The following is a 23913-nucleotide window of genomic DNA, read 5'->3' on the forward strand; positions in this document are numbered from 1 at the left end:
TTGTAATCTCACAATCTTAATTGGTTGTAATCTCACAGTCTTAAATTAAGTATCATGAAACCGCCCATGAAAAAAGGACGTAGTTAGCAGGTGACTTTATTGCAATCACAAAAGAACAGCAGGAGGAAACCTTCAACTAAATTTGCTGCTAGCGAGAGCCAAAATAAACTTTGTTCTTGCTAAGAGGCCGAACTTCACTGTTTCTTAGTACAGCAAGTTAGGAGACCCAATATGCTGCAGTATGTATAGTGTTGTGTTCCTCTGTCTAGGGTTCTCAAGTGGAGCCTGGAGCTGTAACTCCAGACTACAGCAGTTCCCTTGACAAAATGGCTGTTTTTCAGCAAGGACTATTCACATTCATGCTGAGCTCCCTTGCAATCACAAACTCTGCCCCCATCCCCCAGGCACTGCCCCTAAATCTCCAAGAATTTCCCAAATGGAAATTGGCAACCTACCTCTAGCATGCTAGGTACAGAGAGGAACAAATATGACCCTTTTGTTTTTATCAGCTGTGGAATTTTCTGCTTAATTCATTTTTGTTTCTGATGTTCTGAGTATATTTGTTCCTTTTATGGCTTTATTATATTATACACGATTTGACCCTGTTCATTTGCAGTTGGTGAAAAAATAATGTTCAAAACAATATATATTTAACACGAAAAACTATCTTGAGGAAACAAACAATGGCACCAAAGTAATGACTCATGGATTCAGTCTGTGCAAAGGAGAAGTTAAAATGAAATGGGTTGAAAGATTTTGGCTGCAAACTTAAGCAGCCCTCCTACCAGTATTTCCACATGGGCTGGCACCTGTATTGTTCTGTATTGGTGCACTGATCTACATAGCACTTGGATCACAGAGTAAGCACCATTCACCTGTTTTCTTCCTGATGGTACCAATCGGTATCAACTGCACTTGTATTAGATTACCTCTTTTATATAATCCCAATCCTTTAAAAAAACTAGTGTCTTCATGAGACTGTTCTTCCTGTAAAAAAGCCGGTTTTCAGATAACAATTATGAAGTTCCAGTTTCTGCATTAAAACTTTAAGACTGCAGAATGTGGACTGCACTAAAAATGATGTGGGACACTTTACTAATCCAAATTGCCTTCATGGCCCTTTGGCCTTCAGACCGAGCATAACCATTCACCCTGTGGTTTCTTATAGTAGTGCACATGTCCTGACATGGGAAGCTGCTTGTGTGATATGAAGCAATATTTAGAAGATATGACTCTGCTGTTCCTGATTGGGTTGCTGAGGAGTAGTCATTTTTCCCCCTCACTCTGGTCGATTCCCCACGGTCAATTAAGCATGTGATATTCATGCAAAATATCCAGGTTTCAGGAAGAACTCCCCACTGCTCGAGCGACGAACAGGGATTCATCCCGTTTCTGGCACTCGTTCTCCCCCTTATCCCACATCCTGCTTGCAAGTACAACTTTTCCCCTAGGCATGCTTTCGATCAAGTTTTGTGGGGAGGAACGGGGGTCTAATCCGTGTTTGAAATTCCCACTGTGGTCTGGCAACTAATCAGCTCTCGGCAGGCACTGAGCAATGCGCGCTCAGCCTCTTCCGGTTTTTGATTTTGCTGTTGGTCTCGGCGAGAGACGTTAGCATAATGAAAAACCACTTAAACGATTAACCGTTCACCTTTCCAAACAAGCGAAAACCTGCTTAGCGTCTAAACGCTTAAACGTTCATCCTTGCAAACGAGTGAATGTCAGGTTAGCAAGTTGCAGGGAAAAATTTCCCACCCCAAAAAGGTCCTGCCCCAACACAGCACACCAGCCAATCAGGGGAGACCCACAAAGGGGCTCGCATGGTAGTGGGGATTGCTACATTTCTGGGATCCAAGATAGGCCTGCATGTCTTCGCTGCAATGGGGAATTTGAAACCTCGATGAAAAGGTGCAGTTTCTTTACAAACTTGGTTTGATCTAGATAGAATTTCTCCATGGGGAATCGACCTCTGTGACCAGATGCTATTCATGTGTGACTTCCCATAATGTTACACAAGTATATGGCAGTAAGAGACTGTGAGGTAAATAATAGCTGTATGGTTTTTTAAAAGTAGCTTGAGTACTTCCTATTTTAGAAATTAAGCACTGTCTATCCCACAGTTATTCAGAGATTTCAGTGATACCTCTGAAAATAATAGCATTTGTTGGACCACAGTACTCTTACATACAGGCAAAACTCAAAAAAATCATGTCTTCCTGACCGCGCATAGCATATACAAGAAAAATAATTGCCAACCGGCATCTCTATCTGGTTTATGCTCTACATAGCCAGAAATACTGTTGTCTGTCTTAGTCCTTTCAGATTTAAGGCTGATGGAGTAAGCGGTTCTCTTCAGAGAGAAGCAATTTGTGAGTGTATGTGTGGAAATGATTGGTACTTGTCAGGAGCTGTTTTCCAGGAGTCTTTGGTAGAAGCTTTCCATCAAGGCCTACTGATGGCTTGTTATGTTTCTGGCAGCATAACTGCTGCCTCTTTGGAACAAAGGGGAAATTAGAAATCATTTGTCATAAAAGCCTTTTTTCCTTCTTTGGTTCATAAGAGCCTTTGTCTTTTACTGACCCTTTTGAAAGTTGCAGTTTTGCAAGAGGGAAGGGGGGAAAGGAACCCTCTTGAAAGCAGGATGCTGTCTTGTCTTTAATCTAAGGGCAGAGTAAGAGCCTAAGTAACTGTCTATAGTACCACTTTAATCAACTTAATGCAGCTCACCAGGCTATGGGCTTAGGGGGGAATACAAAGAGACACTCAGATGCAAAGCTGGGAATGGATACTTTCACAGGGCATTTGACTAGAAAAAAAAATCTCTATAAGATAAGAGAGCAAGACCAAGAGGAGTCAATGACATGGCAGACAGTGGATAGAGGCTGGAAATGATGTCGCTGTGTTGTGTCAGAAGAGGTGTGATGCCAAAAGCCAGCTGGTCCCTCCACCGAGCATCATTCCCTTTCTAGGGTGGTTGTGCAAAAGAAGCGCACCGTGATGGACCTTTGTGTAGTTCAAAGGTTTTTACCTCTTTATTCTAAAGTCCCATTGTGAATTCACAGGGCTTAAAATATGTATTACTGTCCCTTTCATTTCATCCTTCTAACAGAAATCAAAGGCAAGGGGAGAAAAAAGTTTTTATTTTTTTTCCAATGAGCCTTGTCTATTTGAAATGGTATGTTGTTTGTACATATGGTCCCCCAATATTGCTTTCTCAGTAGAATATTTGTGAGATATCCTTTCTATTATAGGAGTGTGAACAGCAAAGGATTTTAAAGTAACTTCTGGTCTAACACATGAAAGCATTCCTTGTATTAATGGAGGTCTAGACTTCTGAAACTATAGTGTTGTCTAAAGCAACAATCTTTAATTTTTAGAATCCTGACACAGCAGCTCAACACACTTCAACATGACACCACTGATTTTAATGGTGTTATATATACCACTATCTGAGCTGGATTGTGGCCATTGGTTGCATGAAATCTTGAATGCTGTGTTGGGTTTAAATGAGATTTAAGCAGCCTACATCTGTGTGGTACAGAGGTTCATAGCAAGTGGACTCTAATCTGGAGATCTGGGTTTGATCCCCCACTCCTCCACATGAGTAGCAGAGCTTATCTGATGAACCAGATTTGTTTCCCCACTCCTAGGCCCTTTCTGCACGGCCTCTCGGGTGCCCCTCCACCGGCAGAAATTATGCCGGTGGAGGGAAGGGAACCGTTCGCACGGGAGTGTGCGAGCGGCCCCCACAGAAGCCGGCACAGAAGTGGCGGCTCTGCATGGAGCCGCCGCTTCCCTGTTCCCCCCACTCACCTCATTCTCCAGCGTCGGTCTGGAGGGCTGCTGAGACCCACCCACGCTGCCCTCCGACCTCCAGGGGTCGGAGGGCAGCGTGGGTGGGTCTCAGCAGCCCTCCAGACCGACGCTGGAGGACGAGGTGAGTGGGGGGAATGGGGAAGCGGCGTCTTCGGCACGGTGCGAAGAGCACCGCGCCGATGGGAAGGTGGCGCTTTCCAAAAACCTCCCTCAGGAAGGGAGGTGGAAAGCGGTGCCTTCACGCCTCTCGGGGCCGCACAGTACGGCACTGCTGTGTTGCAGCAGTACTGCCTGTGTGAAAAGCTCCCCAGGACCCGGTGTTTTTCTGTCCCTGGGCCGCTGTTTTTGGCCCTTCTGGGTGATCTTGTGTTACTCACAGTTCTTTGGAACTCTCTCAGCCTCACCTAGCTCACAAGGTGTCTGTTGTGGGGAGAGTAAGGGAAAGGAGTTTGTAAGCCTCTTTGAGTCTCCTTACAGGAGAGAAGGGGGGGCATAAATACAAACTCTTCCTCCTCCTCTTCTTCCACTGCCTAACAATATATAGGCTTGAGACTCTGTACTCTGCAAAATTTGGGCGCAGACCCACTGAGTTGTTTACATCAGTGCAAGGAATTAGTGAGTTGACCAGCATTATATGTTCTCCTGCAGTATGATCTGATGCCATCTAAATTCTCTCTTTTTTTCTAAGGCATGTTCCTGATCAGCAATGAAGAATATAAGAATATAGATACTGTATACTAATGTTGAGCATTGTTCTGTCTGCTCCATTTGTCCCTACTCTGGCAGTGACTTTTTGACATCTGCCCTAGCCATATTTCCTGAGATTATGGAGGGGCCAACACTGAACATGGGGCTCTCTCCTCTGCCAGAAAGCCATGCCCCCTTCCCAGTCTGAGGTGTGAACTAATGCAAAAAAGTAACACATCAGTGTGCTTTTCTGATGATTATCTATGCTAGTTTTGAGCACAGTTGTGCAATAGTTTCTGGACACAGTTTGAGTCTCTGCGATGGTTTTTACCATTTAGGAAGGAAAGAAGTGAGCTTTGCTTTGGCTTTGTTGCTTGTACTTGATATAGTATCTGCTGACATATGAGATGTAGTTTAAATTCTATCTTGTATCCACTTGGTTAAGTTTAAAGCATAATCTCAGTGACTGACAGTCTTCGGGGGGGTGGGGGGAGCGAGTAAAAGAGTCTGGCTTCACCAGGAAGACAGAATCATCTGATAAGAGAGCAAAAATATGGGTGACACTTCAGTGTTTCCCAAAGATTTGTGTATCATCCAGAGATGTGAATCAAAAACAATTGTGACAGGTGAATGAAAAGGAGAAAATTAAGTTATAGCTGCAAACAAAAGCAGCATTAATAATTCAGGTAAATAAACTTTACGGAGCAGAAATAAAGCACGCTGTCAAGGTGATAGAGAATCCTTCCTCAAGTACACTTCAGCAACATAAGAATGTAGATGGGTTTAACGTTTTACTTTTCCAACAACAGTATTTTATTTCCTTAATTTCATCTTCAGCAGTAAAATTTTTCTCCCCCTGGTTAACATTGTTTATTGTAGTTCATAACCTCGGCCTGGGAAAATGAGTTTGATTTCCTCTGTGGTAAATAAACTTCATGACAATGTTAAGATATTAATGGCAGGCATATTATAAAGTAAATCTCCCTCTTTTCCACTTTATAATGCCACAATTTACCTGTATTGAGCTAGAATGCATGTACAGCATTGCTTCCTTGCTATAGCCATCTTAACTCATTGAGCTAAGCCCTCAGGTTTACATGTGGCTAAAAATGTACTTTAAAAACTGAACATGCCATCAATATTTTGTAGCTTCAGCCCTTAATATTTTTGACCCAAATTTCTTTTGGTTTAGCTGTTTGTCCTTCAGCTTGCAACTTGTTGAGAAGGCAGATGTGGCAAAAATTAGTTGCCGTGGGTCGTTATTTTCTTGTGCAATAAATGATTTCATGTAATGTAGTGATCTTTTACCAGAGAGGAACCTGTAAGAATTTGTGGGAGAAAGAACATCTTGTTTCCCCACTACTCTCTTCTGTCTCTGCTTTCAATTCTGCTCTTTCTCCCACTGGCTCACCATTTGCCAGTTTTAGTTCTTCTTCACTCACCATAACATTATCTTACTCCAGATACCAGTTTGGGGCAAAAAAAAGAAACCCCAAATGCCATTCAAACTCCAGTGCCTGCACATATGCAGACATTGTTCTTACCATTTTGGATTTTTACCCCCTCCCTTTAATCAAATTGTATTTTTATGCATACCTAGGGGGTTCATCCAGGTTTTCAGAACTGTCAGTTTTAATTAGGCCTGATTTCATTTTACAGACATCTCGATACTCATGGGGATCTTGGCTATTAGATACAAGGATAATTTAGTAAGTATTCTCAGAACCTGAGGTACACTGAAGAAATCACTATTTATTGGACATGAGGTTGTTGAAGCTGGTTTGAGCTGAAAGCAATGGTTCAACTAGGCTATCTTATGCATTTGATAGCTCAATAATAGGATTTATCTGACCTCTGGTGCCATCATCCAGTTTCTGTGAATTACATTTGACCCAGAGAATGATCTGAAGGCACATGGTACAGTTCTATTGTGGGGGATGAAGGAAGTTATATACAAGGCATTCTTAACTGCTTAGAAGGATAGAATAGAAGTATAATAAATAAATGCCTTATATGGAGGAGGCTGCCCTGGTTTGGATGGGCAACTTTTAAGTTAGGGCCATGACCCAGAGGCAGGCAATGGCAAACTGCCTCTGAAGCCTCTTGCCTTGAAAACCCTATGGGATCGCCATAAGTCCATTGTGACTTGATGACAAAACAAACAAATAAAGTAGACTTATTATGGGCAACCGTATGAAATAGATCATGAAGCAACCATATGAAACGGATCATGAAGTTCCAAGAGACAGTTTCTTGATGCAAATATTGTTAACCACAAGGTCATATAAGGTTTGGAAGAATGGTGGAGTTTGCTTGAGAAAAATTAGAAGTACCCAAAAAACATCTCACAAACATTTTTATATATTTCAGTGTTTGCCTTTCAGTGGAGGAATTGATAATTCTCATGCTTGTATTTTAATAGATAAAAGTCCCAGTAATTATCTGAAATGTGAGCAGAACATTCATGATTGTGTGTTACTGCAGTTCTATAATTTTTCTGAAAAATTTGGTTCTTTGTGTGTGTGTGAGCTACATATTTCTGTGCTTTCAGGTAATGGCGCTTGCTCCAGAAGTTGTTTTCTTTTCTTCGTCTTTTTTTTGCTTCCACTGTGTGCAAACACCTGCCCCTTATCCATGCCCTGTAAAAAAAGTCCATCTTGCCCTTCAGTCATTTTATCCTCCCCCACTTCCATTGTCAAAAAGAATTTATTTTTTTCTCATTGTAATATCAAACTAGCAATGTAATGTTGAAGCAGAGATATGAACTATCATGGCTGAGTGGATCAGCTTTGTCAATTACATAACAAACTACTGATGTAATGTTAGGGCAAATAATATTTTAAAGGTGGGGGTGATGGAAAAACATACTAGAAGTAATCACTGCATGTAACTGGGGACTACTGCAGAAATTATCTGAGTTACTGCAGATCAAATTTGGCTGAAAAATATGGTTCTCTGTTAAATATTTAACAAATGTTCATGTTCCTTCAGGTAATGACTCCTACTCCAGGAGATGTTTTGGCTTCCATTTGGGGTTGGTATTTCTGGACTGTAGAAACGCAGGCTGAAACATTTTTGAATTGCTGCTTGAAAATGTAACTGTGCAGCAACAGTAGAATGCCCACCCAAAATAAAAAAAGGAGGGAGGGCTATTCTTCTGCATCGTGGAATAAATGCAACTGAAGAAACAATTGTGGGGAAATGATGGGGGAATGAAGGTGTGAGGAATGATATGACAGAAAACATTTCCAAGACACAAGGTAAGCTGTGCCTGTGAGAAAGTCCCTTATTTCAAATTGTTCCCTTATAAACACATAATATGTGAAACCCCAACCCCCCCACCCAAAAAAACAAGTTAACTAAACATTTGATTAACTACAGCTGTCTTGATTTCCTCCAGGTCTCTCCTATTTGGTTCTTGGGCCATTTACGCACTTACAACTCCCCTTGATTCATGCTTATGCAATTCATTAACATAGCTGCAATGAAAGAAAACCACAAGAGGAGCAAGAATTTGTTCTTCTGTTTATAAATATTCCTCTATGGAAAGATGCATGTGCATTATAATAATGATACATTAGTGCGTCATTAGGAGAAGAATACATCCATCTTGTTTCTTTTTTCCTCTAGTGCATTTCTGATAAGTAAAAAAAAACACCCAGAAAGTTAATTTAGCAAAAGAGTTTACCTGTGTGTCACAGGAAAGCCTGTTATATATCCTAACTTGGGACAGATGGTAAATTACATGGATTTTGTGTGTGATCTCAGCTGATATGCATTTTTTGCTATTCCCCAATGAGGGAAATTTCTAAATCTAATTAATCAAAATGAGGGTAAAAGGTTGTGAAAGAAATGTCTCTATAAGGTCATTTTCAAGAGTTACCATCAAACTACCTTATCTAGTATATCAGTGTAACATATGATGGAAATGTCACAGCATTTAGATTTACAGCACGAAGTTTTCTCTTGATAATTTCACAACATAAGGGCTGTATTACCCATTAGGTTAAGTATGCCAAAGTTTAGGGCTCCAGTCAAATCAAGGCTCTAGGTAAAGAGAAGAAATCTGAATGTTCCCTACGAGGCAAGTGTAATTATGCTGCTCCTGGTAGCTAGGCTTTTCCGAGCTATCTTAAAACCCAGAACATAATTGTTGTTTTAATGAAAAGGAAAAAAAGAGGTATATGACAGAAGCCTATAATAAAGTTGCTACAGAGTATCCGCTGCGCACTTACCCCGGCTGAGGAGCAAATCCATGTGGTCACTGTGGCTCTCCCCAGTGGTGGGATGTGGTGACAGACATGGGGCAGCATCCCTGCGCTCCTGTGGCCACTGCTGGCATAGCTGGGGAAGGCTGGGGGGAGGCCAGGGGAGGTTCCTTCTTGGCCATTGCCACTGTCTTGCCAGCAGCCCGGGCTTGGGATTTATGCTACCCAAAAGGTGGTGTAAGTCCATTAAGCCCAATGGGGGCTCCCTGGCTGCGAGGAGGTATTTTTTTGTGTTTCAAGGCTCCCCACACTTTCAGGAAGCCTCTATGCAGCATTTTATGAGAGCTAAAGGTTCTGAGGAGATGTTCAGAAATGTCATGTTCTATGCAATGTGAGACATAGACACCCACCCCACCCCGGAAAATTTCCTTGGCCTTGCTAACCTTCCTCCTTCCCCAGGCCAAGGCACTCTTCCACCTGCAGGGCCTTCCAATTCCTTTTCCTCCCACCCACCCCTCTTTCAAGGACTGTGTGTGGACAGTGGCTGAGATAGGCTTTGGGCATGCAAGACTTTTGGGAGGGGCTTATGTATATATTATTTACATATTTTTCTTTATATATTTATATATAAATGCATATAATCAACAACTTTTAAAAATGATAGAATAAATTATGTTGACCTCTATGAACTGTTAATGAATCATTGTATTTACATTACTTTATCTATCTATAATGTTTGACTATTCCCTCAACCCCTCTCCAAACATTAGAACCCACCCCAAGGAGAAGGTTTTTCAGCCTAGTTTTTCCCAGCCTTTAAAAAAATACAGCACACCTAATTTTGACATGGGAAACACCAAACAACCTCATGCTCCTTTGCAGCCTGTTAAATAATTAGGCTGCTAGAGGTCAAATTACTAGACTGAAGCTACTGTATTTTAGTCACGAGAAAAGACTTACTGGAAAGGACAGTAATGCTAGGAAATGTTGAATACAGTAGGAAGAGAGAAAGACCCACCATGAGATGAACTGACTCAATACAGGAAGCCATGGTCCTCAGTTTGCATGACCTAAGAGGATATTTTGGAGGCCATTGATTCAGAAACGATTTGACGAATATAACACATGTGAATAAGCCCACTGTTCTTGTCTCTCTCCTTTCACAACATGTAGATTCTGGCTCTTAGACCAAGCCTATCAGACGAGAGGGCAGGTCTACTTGTAGCTTTTGGCAAAGCCAAGCATAATAGGGCTCACAGTCTTAAACTGGCAGGGGAAAGGGTAAGAAGAGCTTGTCTTCTTCCTCTCTGTCTCATTTGCTGCTCCAGGCTGCTCCAGAGCTTGCAGCACCTCAGCAGAGCACAAGGCAGGGGGATAGGAAAGAGGGATGCATCAGGCATCCTAACTATAATGGTCACCAGCCCTCCAAACTCTTCTCCCCTTGTGAGTGTTTAGAACCCACCCTAAGCCCCACCCAGAAGTCTCACATGCTCAAAGCCTATCTTGGTCATTGAAAGGACTGCACTCCCCTCTGAGGCCTGGGGCCTCCCTCACCCTTCCCTTCACCTAATTGGAGGAATGGGGCATGGGCTGCAGAACAAGTAGTCTCTTTCATGCAGCTGAGCCTACTCCAACCCCTTGCAGCAGCCTAATCGGGGAAGAGGGCATGTATGCTGCAGAACGTTCCATCTCATCTGTGCAATGGAGCCCTCCACCCCTCCTAGCAGCAGCCTAATCAGGGGAAGGGGGCAGCTCAATGTAGAATGAGCCATCTCTGCAGGGTGTTTGAGCCTCCCCCACCTCCTAGCAGCAGCCTAATCAGGGAAAGAGGGTACACACGCTGCAGAATGAATGATCTCTTCTGGACAATTGAGCCTCCCCCATTTCCTGTTGCCACCCCCTCTGTGCCTAGTGCCTGAGGCAGCTGCCTCCGTGCCCCCCTAGATATGATCCTGGATGAGGGACTCAAAATGTGACTCGTCAGAGCATCTCCATTTTGTTTAATGCATTGCAGTTCACTTAAATGCATTAACAGAAGATACTTGGTTGCTGCCTTTTAAAAATGCCCCCACTCCTGAACAGCAGAAGCTGATTAAGTGGCTTAGCAACTTTCTTCATGACAAGAGCTGGCATCTAAGCATGGCCCACATTAATCTCCATCTCAGATAATGAAGGAATGAAAGTCTTCCTAGGCCTTCCTTGCTGTGATTCCTGCTACTAGAATGATAATCATATTACAGAAAAGAAAATTAGTGATATCCTGAGAGGGATCTAATTCCATTGTAAGTTTTTCCATTCCATCATTAATTTCCTTTTGATTATCAAAGTCAAGGTTTCAGATTATAGAACTGAAGAGTGCGGAGGTACTTAACTCTGTCTTTTTTAAAGCAAACAGATTGACTTTTGAACAGATTGCTCTTTTGTTGCTGAGAAAGACAAAACAGTACATCAATGGAGGGAAAATATACTAATTGATGGCTTTCTAAATAAAGCATGAGAGTTGTTATACAAAATTGGTTGTCTTGTTCAAATTAATCTCTTCATTACATGACAGTGGGATGACTATTTTGTGCTTTCAATCCATCTTTAACAGCAACATTTGATTAATCAAGTTAATGATGACAGTTTTTTAGCTTGTGACAAATGGTACATTTATTAAGGCAATGTTGCAGATGATCCATGCTGTTGTAAGCAAAAAAAGAAATGAAACATCAGTTTGCGAGATTAGGTTATTATGCTGTGATTAGTACTCGGTACAGTTTTTCTAACAAAGGAGATCAAAAGTGAGGATTAGACCATAAGTAATCTACCATCTGGAAGTCATGATACAAAATAAAATCAGACACATGAGATGTTCTTTCCACCAGTTAGCCTGACATTTAAGAAGCAATTTAGATGCACAAAGTTGGCCAAACCTGGAATAGCACAGTGTCAGAAATGATCTCCCCTCTGTATTGTTTTCAAGTCACTTTGTGTTTAAATGTGTTAAAAATCAAGCCAGAAGGAGCCTATTAAGGTTTAATCTATATCATTTGTATTCAGTACCTATGTAGCAGTTGGTTGACAACATGGAAGCTAGCCCTTGCATTTGTACTTCATAACATCAGAACTTTCTACTGCTCACATCCATAGCTGCCTTTTTAATGTACTTATCACATAGTAATGAATATGAAAAAGTGCACCACATGTTGGGCTGTTCCACTGTTGCCATATGAAACTACCTTTTACTGAATCAGCCCATTGGTCAGCCTAGGTCAGTACTGTCCACTCTGACTGGCTGTATCTCTGCAAGGCCTCAAGTGAAGGCCTGTTCATATCACATACTACCTGATCTTTTTAACTGGAGATGCTGGGAATAGAACATGGAACCTCAATGCTCTACCACTGAGCTATGGAACATCACAGTATACTGTTATAAAAATACTCTTAAACAGGTGATCATTGAAGGGAGAAACAACACCTCGTTGTGTGTTTTCCTGTTGCACAACAAGCAGAACGCACTGGTGGCTAAGCACAGCGTAAGCTTACCTGCACACACGTGTGTGTGAGCTTGCAAGTGAGCTTTGGCACAAAGAAAAGTCGGAGTCGTTTGTAGTGTCTAATCTAATAAAAACAGTATTTATTAGTGAACTCCATTCTGGATAGAAAGGTAGGTAGATAGGTTCACTAATCTATCCTATTCTAGCTGGATGGAGACGGATGCACGGAGCACCCATCCTCCTTGTAGGCATGGTGAAAAAAAGAGGGAGAAGTGTGGAAGAAGAAGGTGGAAGGAAGGAAGTCCCTGAGAGTAGCAATCTAATATCAAAAGTATAGAGCCAGCATGATAGAGTAAAGGTGTCAATCCCTAGGTCCCTATATAGCCACTGGCTATCTAGTAAAATCCCCTCTGTGGGTTGAGGCAGGAAACAGCGTAAAGTCCTCTTCCAACAACCATTAGTTTTATTCTAGCCAGGGGGGTCCACAGTGAAGTAAATACAATCTCTACCAAGTGGTTACTTTGGAGTCTTGACAAAATGTGAGGGAAAGTGTCTAGTGTGTTGAAATTAGAGCGGAACTAAGCATACTGTCAAGTTATTTTCTCCTGTCTTGAACAAGGAGGGAGGTATCGGCTAAGCTTTTATGAAGTTTCTTTGATAAGATAGAGTAACATCTGCAAAGGTATTCCCATTCAGCCTCTCAGTGGCTGGCTGTCAGTGCTCAGTGTCAGGAGGACAGAAATTATGCTGGATTCATTGCAGTTTTTGATAGGCACAGTTTTTAAATGTTTACCTTCTCCTCAAGAAATGGCCGTGATAAAGAAGGGAGAAGGACAAGAACAGAAAACAAGGTTGAACCATACATCTGATAATGTTGTTGCTGAGGATATAGTAGATAATATGCCACAGGGACTATTTTTAAGGATTTTCACTTGTGATGGGAGAAAACTGAATGGCCTAATAGTTGCAGATAACACTTTACTCTGGGCTATCATCTGAAGAGCTGTGTGGCTAGTGCCTTCTGGCCAGTGGGACTTGCTATGTTTCCCCCCCCCCCCTCTATTTCACATGGCAAATCACTGTATTAATTCATGGGGTTCCAAAAGCAGACTATGATGCAGAATGACTAGGCAGATAATTTGCTTTGATGGTTAAGAGCAGTGGTGGGATTCAGCAGGTTCACACCACTTTGGCAGAACCAGTTGTTAAAATGGTGCTTGTAAACAACCGGTTGTTAAATTATTTGAATCCCACCACTGGTTAAGAATAAAAATTCAAAAACTGTCTTGGGCTCCTGGGAATCCTTGGAAACACCTGAAGGATATCTCTGTTGTGCTTTGGATTTTCATAGATGGTAATATATTTAGACAGGAGAAACAGTCTTACAGTTTTAGAGGGATTTATAATTGTTTCTGTTGACATTTAAACCATAAAAATCCAATCGTGCAGACTATATAAATTGTTATTTCATTTGTAAGAGATTGTAAATCCACTGTATGGAATTACTACCTAATAGCTAACTATTTTCCTAAGATTAAGAAAGTCCCCTCATATTTGATAAAATTCATTGTTTCTGTGATACATGTTTGGTGTACAGCAACTGCAATAATTTGCATTGACTAGGTAATTATTTTAGAACACTTTAAATGCAAATTGATTAAAGACATTAACAACTATTCCAGCATTTTGGCACATTATCACTGAGTGAAAGTTGTTGAATGAGACTGGAAAGTTGAAGTCACAATTGCATCCCCACTTCGATAGAAAAATTCAAGAGACAGACCTCAAATGAACTTCTAAAGACCAACAGTGTTATTCTGCACTGTTTTTACACATTTAGCAGCCAGCCCTGGTTTTTCTGATGGCAGTCCACTTTGCAACTATAGGTTTTATTTCTGAGAATGCAGCAATGTTAGCAATGTGCCATGTCTCCATTTGAGAAGGGTACAAATCTCTCTCTCTTTCTCCTCCCTCCCCCCATCTTAGACAGTTTCAAACCTCCCCTAAAGAGATTTAGGTTTTAGCGGGATTGATAAGAGGAGATCCAACATAAGAGTTCTTTCTTTGATGCCTATTATAATAGCAGGCAAAAAAACACCCCGGTTAGCCTTGAGAGCAGCCCACTAGACTGAGTACTACTCAGTTCTTTGGGACTGATTATGGCCTATTGAGGCAGAAAACTTGTTCGAGTTCAAACTCTTTGAATTCCTTGTTCACTCAATAGTGTATCAAAAAAGAGCATTCAATGGTTCATGTCGCAAAATCACCACCAGCCTAAATTGTTCCTATTTCTCTTTTGCATATGGTGGGCCAGAAAACTTTCAATACTCTTCCGTAGCACCATCATGCTTTGATATGGGTAACATTGCCATAACAGCCTGCATTAGAGAACTTATATTTTATTCTTCTTTTCAGTGTACATAAAAATCCCAGCTTAGGCCTTTTTTGTCTTTTGGAGCCTTTGAACTCTTTCAGGCTATTTTTCAAGACTTTCTGTGCTTTGACGGTGCTGTGCATTCACTGTAAGAGAAGTGAAAGCCGCAATGAGACCACAAGCAAAACTGTATCTTAAGGAGAGACCACACAACTCCTGCGAGTATTTGCATATTTTAGCCACTCAGGCTAGTGAGAATCTCCAAGCAAAGACGGACGCTGCCTGCTTCATTAGACTGTTTTAATTAAGTAACTCGGTTCCTGTCCCATTTGCAACACTATTATACTACCTGTTTCCAAACACTGTTTTCTTAAGGGGTTTTATGTCCTGTCTTGATATTACCATTAGAGAAGTTGTTTGCACTGCAGAAGGGAGATTGAAGAATAAAGTGCTGATTTGGACACAAAAGTAGACACCCTGAAGTAGCTAACCTGAGGCTCAAAGGGAACAAGGCCAAAGCCGGGCTGCTCAGTTCATTTTCCAGCTCAGTAGCTGGAGTAATCCAGCCTAGCCAGCTGCTAACAAGATTGGGTCTGAAGTTTACCTCCACAATGAGATAATCAGATTACCAGCCACAAAGATCAAATAATGACCCAGCTTTAGAGCAAGTTCAGTAGACCCTTGATAGCACTGTGTGGTCCTTGAGACTTGATTAAAAAACTAAATGGCTAAACTCTGCCTCAATATTTCACGTTGGAATTTTTGAGTGACTGGATGATTCTTTTAAGACAGCCATGTTTCCCCCCTTTCTATGTTCTCTTTTTCCTTTATTTTTCCTCTTCAAAATACCTCTAAGAGGTAGGAGAATGGGAGGATATGCCTGCTGAGCTGTTCTTCTTGGGCTGGCGTGTAAATGAAGCATGCAGAATTTTTAATTTGGTGGGAATGATGAAAGTGACTGTGCTCCAAATAATAACTGGGAAGGCAGTGGCTCACAACAAACTAAACACCTATCTCTACAAAACCCTCAAAACAGCCCACCTCTGCTTTGACTGAATCCTGTCAGCAGCTGTACAACTGGAGCAAACTTTAACATGGGTTTCAGTGGCAAGCAATGCCATTTGAAAGTTTTTCAGTTTTGGCTCCTGTATGATAGCTGTTTCAGTAGTAAAGGGATTATTCTGAGAGGCATACAAATGTGATTGTCTCACAGCAGATGGTGCGCACTGCTTCACCTTTGAGAAAAGTTAATTAAGCTAAGCATATTGTGCCCATAGAGAGGAAAATGTAGATGAATATTAAGCAATCAAACTCAGTGTCTCCTTTTTTCATGCCTCTGCAATGGGACACAGAATCCCATTGAAAAAAGAATTATGTACAGAATCAAATTAATTCACGGCCAACTTTACTCTCTTCCCACGTTTTAACAGGGGTGCACACCAGGCTCTTCAGAAGTTTTGTCCACAATCAATGGGCCACACTGCTGTGTCCACTAAATTAAATGAATCAGTGCAGAAAAATCTCTTGTGAGATATTAAAAGGGTGAAAGACTGTTTAATTCAAATCCTTCCGTAGGTTTTTCACAGCCTTCTTTTAAATAGTACAGTATAAATTATTAACTAACTCCTTTTTTTAAGCAAAAAAAATATCTCAGAACAAATTACTAAATAGACACAATTACCCCTTGTTAATGACAACGAACACTTCAGATGCTTTTTCAAAAGCCGGGTTTAGTTTTGGTTTCTGTTTACTGTTAATTTTGTTAATAGAACATTAAATCTGAATGCAGTAATTGCTGGTAAGGTGTTGGAGTAAAAACAAACCAATTAACACAGTTAATTGTTTTATATGAATATACAACTTCCCCCACCAAAGAACAAAATGTCTGATTATTGTGGAAATTACTCGTCTTTAGATATCCTTTAGATTGTGTGTGCTTTGTTGATTTAGATGGTTATTTAAACCACTGCAAACTGGGATTTCTTAATTCAGAAGTTTTTGATTTTTTCATTTAAGCTGTCTGAGAAGATTTAAGCCCTTGGCGTTGGTCTCTGGAACCAACAGCCAGCCGTACTTACTGGCAGTAGACAACTGCCACTCTGAGCCCTTCGGGGATGGGCAGGGTAAAAATAAAAATAAATAAACAAACAAACAATAGGTAGAAATGGTGGTGCCATTCATTTAAGCTATTCATCTGATTTAGTGTGCAGTCCTAGGAACAGTTTCTCAGGAGTAAGTCCCATTGAATAAAATGGGACCTACTTCCAAGAAGACTTGCTTAGGCTTGCTACCTAAATTTCTTTCTACTGAAGCTTCTTGGTGCACATGGGATGCCTTGTGTTCTCAAACTCTCTCAAAATGTAACAAAAATGTACCTCGTATTGGGCATTTATGACCTCTGTGATGGGTCCGAAATTGAAAGAATTGGCACTGAGCTGTGAGGCATTTGTGAGCTACTTCACAGACAAAGTCCTGACCCTCCACCAATCCCTACCTGCGATGGTTGACACAATATATGAACTGGAGACCCCTTGGCTGTCTTCAGGTCCATGCTTGGACCACTTCAGCTTACTCGACCCGATGGATGTGGACAGGACACTGGGAGCTGTACGATCCACCACTTATCCTTTTGACCCATGCCCTTCAAGGTTGGTGAAAGCCAGCAGGGAGGAGCTTCAGAACTACCTGTTGGAAATCATAAATAGCTCCCTTGAGCAAGGGGTTTTCCAAGGTTGGCTTAAAGAGGCAGTGGTCTGCCCGCTCCTGAAAAGACCACAATTAGATCCAGGGGATCCTGCCAATTATCACCCGGTTTCGCATTTGCAATTCCTGGGCAAGGTAATTGAGTGACCAGTGGCAGATCAGCTCTAGCGGTTCCTTGATGAAGCACATGTATTGGATCCCTTCCAGTTGGGTTTCCATGCTGGCCATGTTCTGGTCGCTGTCATGGACAAACTTCAGCTTCTCTTGGATAGAGGCAGTTCGACACTGCTGGTGTTGTTAGACCTCACCACAGCATTCGATATAGTAGATCATGACCTTTTGGCTCACCACCTCACCAATATTGGAGTTCGGGGTTCAGCCTTGAGCTGGTTGACCTCATTTCTCCGAGACCAGGGAGTTCAGGTGACATAGGGGGGAGCGAACTCCAAACGCCACCCCATTGGTTGTGGGGTGCTGAAGGGGGCGATCCTCTCCATTATGCTGTTCAACATTTACATGCAGCCTCTGGCAAGTTTGGTCCGGAGTTTGGGCTGTGGTGTCACCAATATGCTAATGACACCCAGCTTGTGTTCACGATGGAGGGTAGCCCGTCCTTGGCTCCTGGAGCTCTCCAGCATTGTTTGAAAACTGTCACTGGTTGGTTGAGAGCAAGTTGGCTGAGGTTAAATCCTACAAAGTTGGAGGTCTTGTGGCTGGATCAAGGGGAGCGACCAGTGGACTTTTGCCTGCTTTCACTACATTGGCCTCATCTGTCCAAAGCCTGGGAGTGGCATTGGACTTGGCACTATTGCTGGAAATCCAGATCACTCAGATGGCTCAGACAGCATTTTACCACCTGCGACAGGCGAGGCAACTGGCCCCATATCTCTCCCGCTCTGACCTGGCCACGGTGATTCATGCAACGGTCACCTCCAGGCTTGATTGCTGTAATGCGCTTTACGCTGGCCTGCCTTTGGCTGTGATCCGGAAACTGAAACTCGTACAGCATGCTGCAGCCAGGCTCCTTTCAGGTACATCTAGTCGGGACCGAATAATACTGGTCCTGTACCAACTTCACTGATTTTAACCTTCAAGGCCATTAGTGGCCTTGGACCTTCATATCTGAGGGACCACATCTCCCCATACTGCCCCATCAGGTCCATCCACTCCTCAGAGGAGAACCTACTGGAGGTCCCTGGCCTGAAAGCCATCCGGCTGGCCTCTACGAGGGCCAGGACTTTTACAGCCCTTGCCTCTACGTGGTGGAACAGGCTCCCTAGAGAGACCAAGGCCCTGCGGGACCTGCAAAGTTTCTGCAGGGCCTGTAAAACAGACCTGTTCCGCCATGCGTTTGGCCACCCGGGTTCATTGGTAGATCCCTGAAACATCTAGGCCTCCCATGGGTACAGAAAGGGGGTGGAGAACTGTCGCCATCTGAATTAATCTGTTATAATGTATACTGTTTTTACATTGCTATTTATTGTGTTTTTATAGTTTTATGAGTATTGTTCACTGCCCTGAGCCCTTCGGGGGAAGACGGTCTAAAAGTTTGAGAAACAAACAAACGAATAAATAAATAAATAAATAAATAAATAAATAAATAAATAAATAAATAAATAAATAAATAAATAAAAATATAATGCAAACTTGAAATAAATTATAAGGGGAGGTTTAATGGTCATCACAGCACACAGTGGTTTGACTAAATATTGTTACTTTGATGGGGAGGCAGCTATGGGGATCTTTATTACTAGACAGCAAGCAAAAGTGGGGCAGCAAGGCCATGGGCCCTGAGTGCCACTGGAAGGGGAGATGCACTTTGTCCCTTCCCTGCCAAGAACTCTGCTCTACCCTCGATGGGTCCACAGGCTCCACCTCCACAGTTACATGGACTTTTGAGGTAGAGCCAGCAGAATAAAGCTGGAACCTGCTAGAACTGGCAAGGCTGAGTCTTCAGTTCAATGCTTGGCCTGGTAGGGTCCAGCTGTAATCTGTGACTTGATCAGGCTACGTACAGCCCTGAACTGCCTCTGAAGTCCACTTGGTCTTTAGAGGCAGCATGAACAGTGGAACACTGGACTGACCAGGTTTCAGGTGAGGGATGTGGGGGGGGGGAGGGGTTTTCAGTGCTATTCTCCATAGGTACACCTCTGACAGCAAGTCATGTTCTTCAGCCAATGCCTAATTCCTTCAGCTTGCAATCTGCAAATGACATGCAAGGCTGATGCATGCAATTGAATGTTGAACCTTTATATGGTCAGATCTATCATGACATCTATAAGCACTGTTAAAGTTACTAGGCTTTTGCTTGGCACCTTTGGGAGCTTTTGTCATGCTGCTAAATTCCATAGGAATTCTTGTGGAATTTCTATTGAATCACTCAATAGGTGATGCCACTTACAGGGTTTCAATAGGAAGTGACTATAAGACACTGCTTGATGTTGTGTGTGTGTGTCCCCCCCACCTATTCACCCCCATGCCCCTCTATACCACTCAATTGAGCAGGCAGGGGAAATGAAGAGTATCAGCAAAAGGTTTCCTGTCCATACTGTGTAACAGGAAATCCTACATGCAGTGCCTGCAATTTGTACATATTTGATCCCTGTTTGTTGGATCCAGACTAAATTTTCCAGTGACAGAAGAGAATATAATTCTGCTTTTCCCCTCCCATTGCAGCCTGCAGGTCACTATAAAATAATGCTCTTGAGGAATAAGGGACCTTGATGAACAATCTGAATAGTATCCCTGGAAACTGCCAGTTTAGCTGGAATGCACCCCATTTTGAGAAAGGGGAAAATGGGAAATAAATCCCACTCAACAAGACTGCACATCCCAGTGTTACTCATGCTGATCTCGAACCAATAGGACTTACTTCCAATTAAGTGTGAGTAGGACTGAGGCCTTACTTGCTTTCCAGGCTTTGCAGAAGCAATAGTATGCACTCAGGTGCTGTCATTTCCATTTTTGTTTTGTCCATTCTATACCCTGGCCAGTGATAGTATTTCCATTTCCCTTTGACTCACCTGTAGTCCTGTTACTGCAAAAACCCGTGTTCTACTCAAAGCACAGGGATGCATTTGTTCTTGATGAACAAAACTTTGTTCTCCTTCTCCCAGCAACTTGGTATAATGGTACAAGGCCTCAGGCACTGCTTGCCTACAGCAAATCTCCTTTCTCTTTGAGTGACCCTTTGTTGTGAGAGTGGTAGCAAAAGGCTGCGCCTGCGATGAACATCTTATATCTTTCTTTGTCCACATGATTTTCTTTTTAAAAAATCCATATTTCTTTTCCCCATCAAAACATCACAAGTGATCATTTCAATCTGATCTCCTCCATGTTAGCTACCTTTCACTGAGCAGATTTACTTCTTGGTTCTTGGCATAGTTTCTCACTATGGCTGGATGCTGTAGTTGAGCAGAAAAAAACCAGAACAATTGCCAGAGCTAATCAGGTGTCTATGCCATATTATCGAGGAACACACCTCCTCAAATAGAAACTCTGTGTTTTAAGTGGGGTGGGGGAAGCTAATTTGAGGTAATTTTCAAGTATCTTACATTTCCAACACACTGTTAAAATGTAATGCATGTGACATGTTTGAAAAAGCCTATGCATATTTATAGTAACCTATTACGCTACAGTTATTAAATAGTCATGATGCAGAATATTGCACAATTTGGCTGCCATCTTTAGCTAATGTATAAAGGATTTTTTTGGTTTTTTTAAAAAAAGGATTATAGCATGCCATGCTGCTAGAACAACATCCAACGTGTAATACAATATTAACCGCAGCTTTGAAATGTAGACACTTCGCTTTGTGATGTCTTGGCTTGTTTCCCTTCAAGCAACCTTCAAGTGAAAGAAAAGCACAGGGAACCATGAAATAACACTCCACAAAACCTGTACTGTATCTACTGCTTTTCTGAAGTTCTAGCAATAATTGATCTGTTGGGTGAGTTTTTAAAAAAGAAGTCTGAAAAACATCGCTGTAATATGAACGATGAAACCTAAATATCATAAAAGCAAGCTCCTTTTTGGTATAGTTCTTAGCCTTGCTTGCTTGCTTTAGAAAGTATGTGGGTCAGACAGACGTGGTGTGTGTGGCATCAAATCCTATTTTATACATTCTTATTATATACATAATTATAAATAGCTTGTGAGATGTCTTTCAAAAATTAAGCATATATGTTAGACTAAGACCGAATGGGTGGACAGATGCCAGTCCCAATTTCCCTTCTCAGCGGGATTTGCTCCATTTTTCTTTTCTGCAGATCATAGTACTGTGCCTTACTATGACTTTTTTCACACAAATCCCTGAAAATGTTTGCAAAACTTGTCCCTTCACACCCCCTTGAGAGCATTACTGGCTGCCATTTTATGATTGTTCCAGGGTTGAGGGTTGTTTTTTTTTACTTCTTTGTGGATTCAGTGCTTCATGCTGTAGTTCTCCACAGCTTGTGTAATCGATTCTAGTTAGATGTCATCCCCAAAATTTAAAATCTCCCAAACTGACAACAATAAACTGACAAGAGGGTCAGAGCAAACTCAGAAAATGGTGCTGAGGAGGAAGTCCGGCTGCCAAGAGGTGCTGGAAATGTCTTAAAGAGATCGTGCAGCTAGTCAAAATGTTTTGAAAACAATTCACCAAAAGAATCGCTAAAAAAGAGGATGCATTTAAAAAGTTTTCAGGATGGAAATTAAATGTTTTGGGGTAGAAACACTGCAGAACCCTTCAAAGGAAATTCGTTCACAGCTGCCAGATCTTTAGCTGGTTGTCAGCCTTTCATTACAATTCGAGCCTCACCCAGAGGCCTAGGAAGTTGTAATGTATCGGTGAAGTATTCAGGCAGATCCCAGCAGGGCTGCCTTCTGAATTTGACAGATGTTAATTTTGTCAATTCAAAGATGTTTCAAGTGCTGCCCTCGTGTTTTCAGAATGGCGTCCAGCTTGCCGATAACCACTGGGACAACCTCAGCTGGTTTGTGACATAGACGCTGAAGCTCGATTTTCAAATCATGGTATCTAGTGATCTTCTCGTGTTCTTGTTCAATGACCCTGCTGTCACCAGGCACTGCTATGTTGATGATGGTCACTTTCTTGTCCTCGATCATGGTGATGTCTGATGTATTGTGTCTCAACACTTTGTCCATTTGGATTCGAAAGTCCCACAGGATCTTGACCTCCTCATTTTCCATTACTTTCCCCAGACAATGTTCCCACCAGTTCTTAGCTGTTCTTATGTTGTAATTCTTGCATAAATTCCAGTGGATCATCTTGGCCACTGAGTTATGCCTCTGTTTGTACTCAGTGTGGGCAATCTTTTTGCAGCAGCTGAGGACATGATCTACAGTTTCATCAACTTCTTTGCACAATCTGCACTTTACATCATCTGAGGATTTTTCGAGTCTGGCCTTGATCAAATTTGTTCTAATGGTTTGCTCTTGAGTGGCTAAAATCAAGGATTCACTTTTCTTTTTCAGACTTCCAGTTGTTAGCCAAAGCCAGGTCTTTTTGTTGTCTACCTTGTTTTTGATCTTCAGAAATTGGCTGTGTAGAGCTTTGTTGTGCCAACTTTTGATCCTCATTTTAATCACATTTTTTCTGTACTCTTGTTTGGTTTTTTGGGTCTTCAGGAAACATCTGTTCTTCACCTTGATCAATGCCTGTCCCTCACCCTTGCAGAATGAGCACTGTTCTCTCTTTGTCCATATTATGAAAATGTTGTTGTTTTTATACTTCGCCCTTTACCTCTAGCATCCTTCTCTCTTATTTCTTCTCTCTTCCTTTTTGCTCTTTTCTCTTCTCCTTTATTTCTTCATATATATTTTTCTCTACCTCTACCTTTCTTTCTATATATATTTTTTCTCCCTTTATGATCTCTAAACCAATATGTAATATTACTGTTCCATAAACTGTATGTATTTGTGACCCCTGTGTAAGAATGGGATGACCCAGAAAGGGGTGGAGTCTGAAAAGAAGCAGAATGCTGTAGAACTCATGAGGTTGGAGGAAGCAAGGCTACCAGGCTGGGACCTTGATTGATTTTATTAAGCCCTTAACACCTTGTTTAAGGTAACTGCAATGTTGTGGGGAACTAGTGGGAAGGGAGTTTATTTTTTTGCTATATTGTAAATGTTAGAATTTATTGTTTCAGGGTTTTTGTGAATGTAAATGGTGAGAGTTTTCTGGGAACCTTCATCATCTTGAAGCCGGTTCACCAAGCCGCCTCGAGCCCTTCGGGGGTGAGGCGGCTTATAAATCTCATAATAAATAAATAAAAATAAATAAAGCCTCAGAAGTCTTCAAAACCAACCACCAGCAAAGAAGAATTGGACTTGGCAATATCAGTAGACTGTAAATAACGACTTGAAAATGCAAACTTAACAGGACTGCAAAGTGTAAATGTTAGATGTTTTAAAAGTGTTATTTGTTAAGTGAAGTAAACTGTTTTGTTTAAATTTGGTTCTTTGCAACTCCTTCCAAGTACTGCCCCACAGAACCCACAGAAAGAGGTTACATATTCACCTATGCTTATCTCACTATATATAATCCAGTAAACATATCATTGAAAAAAGAAAGAAAATGTTGCCTGCCATGTGAATCTGAGGCAGAGACTGCAATAACAAAACAAAAAAACCCACCCCAAAA

This window comes from Sphaerodactylus townsendi, linkage group LG05, assembly GCF_021028975.2.
Source record: "Sphaerodactylus townsendi isolate TG3544 linkage group LG05, MPM_Stown_v2.3, whole genome shotgun sequence".
NCBI lineage: Eukaryota > Metazoa > Chordata > Lepidosauria > Squamata > Sphaerodactylidae > Sphaerodactylus > Sphaerodactylus townsendi.